We start from the raw sequence: 9,653 nt of genomic DNA on the forward strand, positions 1-9,653 counted from the left end.
CTAACCGCATCGTTCGTTTGGGCAAAAAGTGGGCAAGCAATCCTCTCTTTCTCGGTCTCTCGCTGCAGATTTGGGGAAGAAAATCGGGCGAAGCGCGAGACGAGAGGTGAGTGACCGTCTGTCCTGTTCCGCTTTTGGTAGTTTCCTTCTTCGTGGTGTGCGGATTCGCGGTAGTTGCGTAAGCGGCGATGTCGTTTAGCCGCGCCGCGCGCGTGTTGGGGGTTAAGGTTTCGCTCGAATCGTCTGGTGCGATCGGATGCTTTGGCGGGCGCTGCGGCTTTTATTCCTTTTTAGCGGTGCCTAGTTGCTACTTTTCGCCCTTTAATTTGCAGTACGATTGATTTGTTCTGACTCTGCGTTCGCCTCAAATCTGTTGTTTCAGATTAATTGGTTGCCTAGATCATTTTTTTCGGCGGTAGGTTAGTGCGACCGAATTCAGTACTGCTCGGATTTTTTGGCTTGATCCTTCTCGATGGTCGGGCTGTAGAGTTTGTAGCTTGTTGCATTAACAATCTTCTGGTTTGCTGTGATAGGCAGCCCGTAAGTCTGCACCAACAACTGGAGGAGTCAAGAAGCCTCACCGCTACCGCCCTGGGACTGTTGCTCTTCGGTAGGCGCACTATAAATCTTTGGCTTGAAGATATTATGCAACCACTGATATCATATCTCCCCTCTCTTTAGTGAAATCCGCTAGTATCAGAAGAGCACTGAGTTGCTGATAAGGAAGCTGCCATTCCAGAGGTTTGTTAGGGAGATTGCTCAGGATTTCAAGGTGAGACCACAGATCATACTATGCATGCCATTTATACATTTGAACAAACTATCCATCTTACTTTTTTATTGAGTTTAGGAGCCTGTCCTCACTTCTTTTCCCTGAATTGCTTTGCAGACTGATCTGCGTTTCGACTTGGCTGGTGGCTATGCTCTTGCGTGCCGCCCTGCCTGGGCATTCGATTAAATCTACCAGAGGAAGGGACGTTAGTATTCAGCAGCACGGAAGGAGACTCTGACCTGAGTGGGGAGAAAGAAACAGTCAAATGTAGGTAAAAATCTAAAAATAGATAAAATACTGGGTCATATTTATAAAAATAAATAACATGATGCTGTATTTATAAATATAGCAAGTATATTCACTATGTGGTGTGCTGAAATCAAATTTTCAACCCATGATGTGTCGAAAACATATAAGATAAATAGTATTCGACACACGGTGTGCTGAATACGTAGAACCTCAAGCGTATTCGGCACACCATGTGCCAAATACGTCTTGATGCCCTGTATTTCGGCATATGGCGTGTCGAATACGAGCAACACGGAAACGACCTGCTCCTCATCTTGTCTGTCGGCTAGCTCCCTCCTGTGTTGAGTGCATTGTGCTTCTGTCGGGCGGCTCCCTCAGCAATAATTCAGTGAAAGTACAGCTCGATCATATCGATCCATAGGCCTGCAATAATGAAGATGCATGCATGCAGGATTGCTATAATTCGATGAAAACACAGGTCGATCATATCGATCCACATGCATGCAATAATGGAGATGTATGCATGCAGGATTGCAGGTGCATTATTGATTGTAGGATTGCTTGATCACGCAAGATCTCATTTTCAAGATACATTTAGGAAACGGTAGCCTTTCGAATGGTTGGTTGGGTAATTCTACCCCCACACATTGCTAAATTGGTGTTTCTTTTGCACAAAGGAATGTATTATTTTTCATGTGTGGTCACAATAGATGGATGTAGCCGAATTTGTCAAATTTACATTTATTAGTGTTTATTCTTCTAAAACAAATATGAATATTCCATCACAACGGTTTACTTCGTTGAGAATTTATTCATCTTTGACATGAATGAACAAAGTTGGTTAAATGTTAGTTTCCATCTTGATCAACTGATGAGACTTCAACAAAGTCTATTGGAATGAGGACCACAAATCAAAGAGGAATGAATATACCGGTTTAGGGTCGCTATCGTTCTGCGTGATATGCAAGGGAAGCTCTATCTTTCTATGGTTTAAATTTCAAGCGGACGACACCTTCTCTGACTCATGATCTAATTGCATCGTGTTGTGATCGTGCCTTTGCCCAAAGTTGATGTCAAAGGAGAACAAGATCGCAAGAGATTGCTTAAGCCACAAACAATACCATCATATGCATAGTGCATAGTTGTTGAACACCTAGATCATCTCAAGATGATGGTGGAAAGTGGCGACGTAAATTAGCGGAAGAATACGAGTTGTGTCAGTCAATATTATCAGGATAAGATGGTTGTCGTCTCCGAGGTGGTGATGAGAAGTTGTAAGGATAGGTATAAGCAAATCCACCATCATCTTCAGGGTCATCAGTGTCCTTCAGAAATGAAGGCCTCGGAGGGAGGGGTTGTTATGGCATGAAATCGTCGTCGTCGTTGTCATGTTGAGCTATCACGGTAGGATCATGACTTATTTCCTTGTTGATTGTACGCTATCTCGATGTGATGCGTGAACGTCTTCTTGCAGTGTTCCTGGAACCTTCTCCTGTATTGCTGCTGGAACATCAAGGTATTGGTGGCATGAAATCACCATCCTTATCACCATCGTTATTTTTTGGTTGAATAGTCGAGGGCTCCCCTGTACCCCTTAGGTTCGCTAATCTTCGTCGTCTTTTACGCGAACTAGGCATCACACTCCCACTGAATAGCATATACATCACCAAGAAGTTTGGGGTGTCTTTGTTGGTCAACTCTGCATCTTTTGAGAACACCTAGCGCAAAAGAGGAGTATTCAAATCAATGGAAAAAAGATAAGTAGGGTGACCAAATAGAAAATAACGAATCTGAATATGGGATGCATACTAGTAAGGCAACATCACTATTCTTCTTTGCCTCATAAAGAAACCTAGCACAGAAGGATGGTCGACTAGTTCGTAGACTCTGAGATACATTTGACATTACTCATGCAAGAGGGCCTAAGGTCCTCGGCAGTTATATATTGGAGCAGAGTGGTTAACGCAGAACAGAAGGATCTTGCATGCAATTTAGACACGGCTTGGATTAGCTTGTTCTCTTTAAAGGAATCATCATTCCCTTCACGTACAACTTACAATGAGGCATTAAGTGTTATATCAATTATTATAGGTGCCTGTGGAAAGCATGAACTAGAAGATCCCGTTATAGATTTATTGATCCTTGACTGCAACGTTCTAGCTCTGCACCAAAGCACAAATCCCTGATTATTTAAGAAATATTAAACAAGTATTAAATATCATAACTAATATATAACAATGCTTAATAAATAACTAATAAATCAAGTTGTGTGCCATAATTATTTGACAAATATTGAATAAATTAAAAGTAATTACATTAAAAATACAGTGAATAAGACATAATAGAGATAACTATGACAATAAAATGAATAATATATGTGTCATGAACAAGTACAAGTACACCGAACAACTGCACTGGCTACTCAATGACGATGACGCCACATGCAATCCCCATGAGTATAAGCATCTGGTGGGTGTTTGGCCCTCATCCCAGCGGCCTACGTTGGCCCCTGCCACGTGTGCCATTGTTCATCGTCATCATCGTCCTGTGTACCAGATCTACTAACTCAGCCCTGCATATACCATGATGAAGGATCCTCATGTGAAAGTGTGAACGTCGCTAGTACGTGCTCCGATAGAGTCTAGTGTGCCGAAGGCTCACCCTGCTGGTACCACTGTGAACCTTCAGGTGCATTGGGATATTAGGGGTACTGTTCGCTGAGGAGTTTGGTGAAGCTGGCGGCCTGCATTACAGCAGCCCAGCTAAAATCATGCGTGCCGCTCAGTCAGGTGTCTACTGCGTGCAGTCATGATGTCCTCGTGATGAGTCGATGCTGCAGGCAGAGGTATCATTGTAGTATGAGGATGCTGTGTCCATTGCAAGGGTTGTGAACCTAGTATACACTGCTCGGGCTCAGGAGCCTGCGTGCACTCATCGGCCTCAGCATAGGAACGTGACACATGATGCTCCACAACCGAAGGTGCCTCTCGTGACTGTGCTCGAATGGGTTCCTCACGGGCACTGAATGAGCGCCTGTTGTGGGAGACACGAGACGAGTCCATGGCTAGTAGGTCGTACCTCCTCCAACGCGGGGCACAACCACCTAGACCAGGTATAGCTAACAACAAGCAAGACCCTCTCATCCTCATATAGTCTCGGAGAGGGTTTCGATCCCTCAGCGTTGATGACCTGTTTGCTTCCCCATAAGATGAGGGTCATGTTAGTAATACAGATGTTTAACCGATAAAAAATTATTAGAAGTATCGCATCACTTACCACAATATGAAGAAGGTAGGCACGATCCTCGAGGAAGGCTCTGGGGGTCGCCTCTACAAGTCCACTGATTAAGGTGGCACACGTGCATAAACGGTACCACAAAAGTTACTCTCAATACGTGGCATCGTAGTATTGTCCATCAGGAATGACGACATCCATAGTGGCTGGCTCCATCCACCTCTGTATGTGCTCGGTGTTCACAAATGCCCCTCCTGCATGCCTCCGCTCCCCTGTGCGCTCCTCCTGTATGTGACATAAATAGTTATAACTTCTTAACATGGATCACCTAAGATACTAATGCTACGTACAATAACATACTTACTCATGCGCCCATCTGGCATCTCATACGGGAGGTACTGGCACCACACACTCAGGAGAATATACTTTCACGTTATTCATGTACAACAAAAAGCATCTGATCATCCATAAGTTCGAGTCATGCAAACAAAAGGATGCGATGAGTCCTCCAATTGTAATTTCGGCCACTCGTACCATACGTCATAGATCCCACTCCACGAGATCGGCGTTGATTACGTCCAGATCACAAACCACCAGAGAGTAGCAAAAATGGTATTGCTGTTGACTCCATCTTAGCCTAGCATAAATCCACTGATACCCCATAGTAGTCCTCATGTCATCTGCAATGTCATCGGAGATGGGGACTAGATAGTAGCTCTTGCTCACCCAAGGCTGACAAATTGGGAGGTACTCCCAACTCCATAGCTGTAAGAGGTGTAAATAGCCTATAACAGATTCCTTATTCTTTGACCGCTGGGTTACAACACACAATCTTCTATAAGTTGTAACCAGCATAGCAGATCCCCAACTATAAGATGTCATCTCATAAGGACGTGACGCGAGCTGACCCGCTAATCATATAATATAGGGGATGACATAATCACCTGCCGTGTTGCAGAATATGATGCCTCCTAGCTGGTTTCCCTCTGGGCGAAAAGCCAGGGGTTCACTGTCGGCGTTTGAGGCGTGGAGCCCTCCAACGCCCTCCGTGGAATGGGCCACCATGCAGACCTCGCGTTAGGTCTTGGAGCTCCCTGATTCCGGCTCGGTGTCCCACGCCTGGAGTACACCTAGTTCGTCCGAATGTTACCCCATGACGAATACGTCGCAGTGGCCGGGGTCCTCGGAACGGGACTCAGCGGTTGCCGTGGATTCGGCCATGGGTAGCCTAATCAAGTTTTTTCAAACTTGCTGAAACGACGAAAACACGCCCCCTACCTGGTACGCCAAATGTCGAGGGTAAATCCCTGACAGTGATTCTGGTGTATGTCAGACAGTGGGTGCGTGAACGACGTTTCAGGGACTGAATGTGTTTATGTATAGATGAGGGATTCGGGGACACCAGGGGTTATACAGGTTCGGGTCTCCCGGAGGATAATAGCCCTACGTCTTGTGTTTTGTGTTATAGTAGATCTCACTTGGTTACAGACTGTGTTCTAGCAGTTTACCAGAATTGATCTATCTTGGTTACAGACGGGGTCCCCATCCCTTTATATAGTAGGGGGAAGGAGAACTTACAAGCGGGCCCTACACAGATGACATCTGCTCATTCTAATATCTAACTCAACTCATCATCACGGAGTACCGGGCATGCCAATTTGCTCTGACGGCATTGTATCGTGCTGCCGCGCGTTGTCTTTGTTTAGCCCGTAGAGCCTTTATCTTGCTGCATTTAATGCGACGGGACGGAACGGTGCCCTTCTACAACGTTCCCGTCCGCTTGCCTTCTGCGTTGTTCCCGTCAACTTGCCTTCTGTGCTATCCCTGTCCACTTGCCTCTCTGTACCATCTCCGTCCACTTGCCCTGCCGAATGGCTGACAACATCCCATCTGTTGTGCGGCGCTGCGCCAGCCTGTAGAGTCTCACTCCATAGCCTTTAATGCTACGGGATGGGACAACGCCCCCTTGCACCGCCCACGACCTTATCCGTCAGGGCCGGTGCCTGGTGAAGAGAAGTGTTCGGGCTAGTGTCCAATCCAGTCCTACGACCAGGGGGGCTGGTCGTGGGTATGTGTGAAGGTGTAGCGAGATTGGTCGCTGGAGGCCTTGCATTGGTCGGGGTAGCTCATCGATCGATTAGCATTTTTAGGAGATGTTCCCCTAGCTGTTTGTACCCTTCGTGGGGCTAGTTAGTCGGGGTACCCCTTTACTTGATACACCAACAAAAATAGTTGCTAATAAAGTGGATGACATCCTCCCTGTACAAAACTATTGTCCGATTTGGATGTCACTATTCTGATATCCCCGGTTAGATAATGTGTTATACTCAACGACGGCATAATCCAGCAGCCCAACATCACAAAAGTACTGGATCGTCAGCACCAGATCATCGTTATCAGCAACTTCTTCATCCCCGCTACCATCGGCTTCATCATCCATGCATCCTGTATCTACCTCAGAAGTGTACACTCCAGCTCCCTCTGCACCAAAACTGCCCTCCCTGACATACCCTCCCTCCTCTTTATGCATCACCTACTAGCATGATCCTTTTGTACTAGTCACTGCATCACCTTACACCAATCGTGGTACTATGTTTATGTACACCCTCATTTCAAAGTTATCCTCCAATGCCTTACGTGAGTACAAAGCCCATGAGCTGTTCTTTCTCATCTCAAACAACGTATGGACAAGGATTAAGCTATTTGGAATAAGCCGTGACCATGCCCTCTAGGACAATAGTAGGAGATTATTGGTTCACACGCAAAAGGCTCATAATATGCGATTTCAGACCATCTAGGTCAATAGATAGCTCAACCGGACTCTCTATATGCTGACAGTTCTGAATTATTACAAACCTCCCGTGTAAAACAGCGGGACTTTCTGCATAATAAATATGGATAGTCATATCGTATCTGCTAAACAGACGTATATGTAATAAAATAACTACTTAAATATATATACAATACATAACTAATTATGCCCCTCAATGAATCATAAGTAAATTAACAATGCAAATTAAAAAGTACAGTACTTAACAATGCTAAATATTTAAGTAATTAAGAATGCTAATTAAATCATCAATATTGAATTCAAATGAAATAATTAATATTTAAGATTGAATTAAAATATTTAATATACATTAACTAAGTATTAATATACCACTAAGGTGATTAAATATTTAATAAACATTAAAAGTAATAAGAAATATTTACTGAATAACTATTACATAAACATTAAACAACAAAAATCCCAAAATAATTAGTAAATAATAAACAACTATTAAAAATTATAATTAATATTTAAAGTTACTTGTCATAATTATTTGATAACCATTAAATAAATTCATAATACACTATTTAAATAATCTGATTAATCATATTACTCTACTTAACCTAAGTGATTAAGCTAATTCAAATTAGTTGAATTAAACTAATTAATATGATGGATCATATACTCTAATAACTCCGATTAAATTACATAAATACTTTAATTATATTAGTTAATGATATTCATACAAATATACTAAAAGAATAATCTAATTATACTGTTAATGAAATTTATGTTTTTAAACTAAGTAAATAATCTAATTATACTGACTCATTAATCATATAATCAAACTAAGCAAATAATATAAGTATTCTAATTTATTAACTTAATATAATCAAACAAATATAATTGAATAAATTAAACAATCTACTTATTCTAATTACTATTACTAATCTAAGTATTAATTAAATACGTAATTTAAGTACTTACTATAACTGAAGGGAGCGCTCTCGGAGTGTTTAACTCGCGTTGCTCCTCTCCTGCTCCTCCGCCACTCCTGACGCTGCTGCTCCTCAACTGAAGCCAGCTCTCATTTTATAGCACTGACTACAAAAGTGAGTGCGAGGAAAGCAGCAACACACGCCACAGGAGACACTGAAAGCAGCAGCACGCAGCATCGAAAGCAGCAACACGTGATAATGCGGCAGGGCCTAGGTGTTTTCGACACCTCATGCGCTGAATACAGTGCACAGTATCGTATTTGGCATATGAGGTGCCGAAAACACCCGGGCTCCCCTTTTTCAGTGCATAGTGTATCGAGAATCTATTTTTGATAAATAAGGTGTCAAATACATATGATATATTTACAAGTACAATAACATATTATCTATTTTTTAATATAAACTTCATATGTTGTCTATTTTATCGGCAAAAATCTAAAAATAGACAACATACGACACCATATTTACCAAAATAGACAACATAATAGCGTATTTACAAATTTAGCATGTGTATTCGGTACCGCAAATTTCGAAAACCCAATTTTGGCACCTGAGACACCGAAAAAGCGTGAGCCCGACAGTATTTGGCACCTAAGATGTCGAATATGGTGCACAGTACCATATTCAGCACCTCAGGTGCAAAAAAAGGCTTGTATTCGGCACCTGATGTGTCAAATATAGTGAACAGTGCCGAATTCAGTGCCTCAGGTGCCGAATACAGCTACCACCCAGTGTCGTGCCGTCGCGAAGAAAGAAGCTAACAAGTTGTGTGTACGTGTGCGTTTAAGTATTTTATTTAACTCATGCTTTTATTTAGGAGTATAAAAAATAGACATTTTCATGAATAAACTAGAGCTCACTACAACCCATTTTAATTAGTTTAATCAAAAAGCCTAAGCCAATATTTAATTAAGATTCTCCAAATAAGACTACTTTTATAAATTCTAGTAATTTTTAATGCCTCAAATAAATTCCCAAAAATATATAAAAAATCACTAATATTCTTTGCATGTGATGTACTAATTTATAAAAATGTTTCTAACCCTAGATTATTTGGTGAAAAAGTGAGTTCCTTTGTAATGCTCTATTTATATATATTTTTATTATTTCATGTGATATTCTCTTTTTAACTCAAATTGAATAAAAAATTAACATGCACAAAACCTTGATTCTCATATTAATATTAAGCCTTTGTAATGCTTCATTTATATGCATATTTATCATTTTATGTGATATTCTCTTTTTAATTCAATTTGAATAAAAAAAATTCAAACATGCACAAAACCTTGGTTCTGAGATTAATTCAAACATATTCCATTTAATCTGTTGCCGGCACCAAGCTGAGAACAACGGACAACCTCTCATATTAATATTAAACCTCTTCTTGCTGTTCTCTGTGCTTCATTTCTTCTTTTTTCTTTTCCTGCTTTGAGAGATGACATCCCCATCTGCATACTCCTTATCTGGTTGTTTAAATTTTAGATATATCATTTATCATATTTAATTGATAAATATTAAATCTTATCGTATCACTACCTACTTTGAAAAGATGAATGTAAATATATGTTCATAATTTCTGGGTTCTATGCTTCTGAAGTGTCTGACTTTATCATCTTAGTAGGCCGTTTTT

General features: G+C 41.4%; 1 long non-coding RNA gene across 1 annotated transcript; it reads left to right on the top strand.

Moving 5' to 3' along the window:
- On the top strand, nucleotides 1-904 carry LOC133917557 (uncharacterized). The gene is made up of 4 exons (XR_009909696.1): nucleotides 1-106; nucleotides 534-610; nucleotides 682-772; nucleotides 890-904. It is a non-coding gene; the product is annotated as an uncharacterized LOC133917557 (long non-coding RNA).
- Nucleotides 905-9,653: the final 8,749 nt, after the last annotated feature.

The sequence above is a fragment of the Phragmites australis genome, chromosome 5 (genome assembly GCF_958298935.1).
Source record: "Phragmites australis chromosome 5, lpPhrAust1.1, whole genome shotgun sequence".
Lineage (NCBI taxonomy): Eukaryota > Viridiplantae > Streptophyta > Magnoliopsida > Poales > Poaceae > Phragmites > Phragmites australis.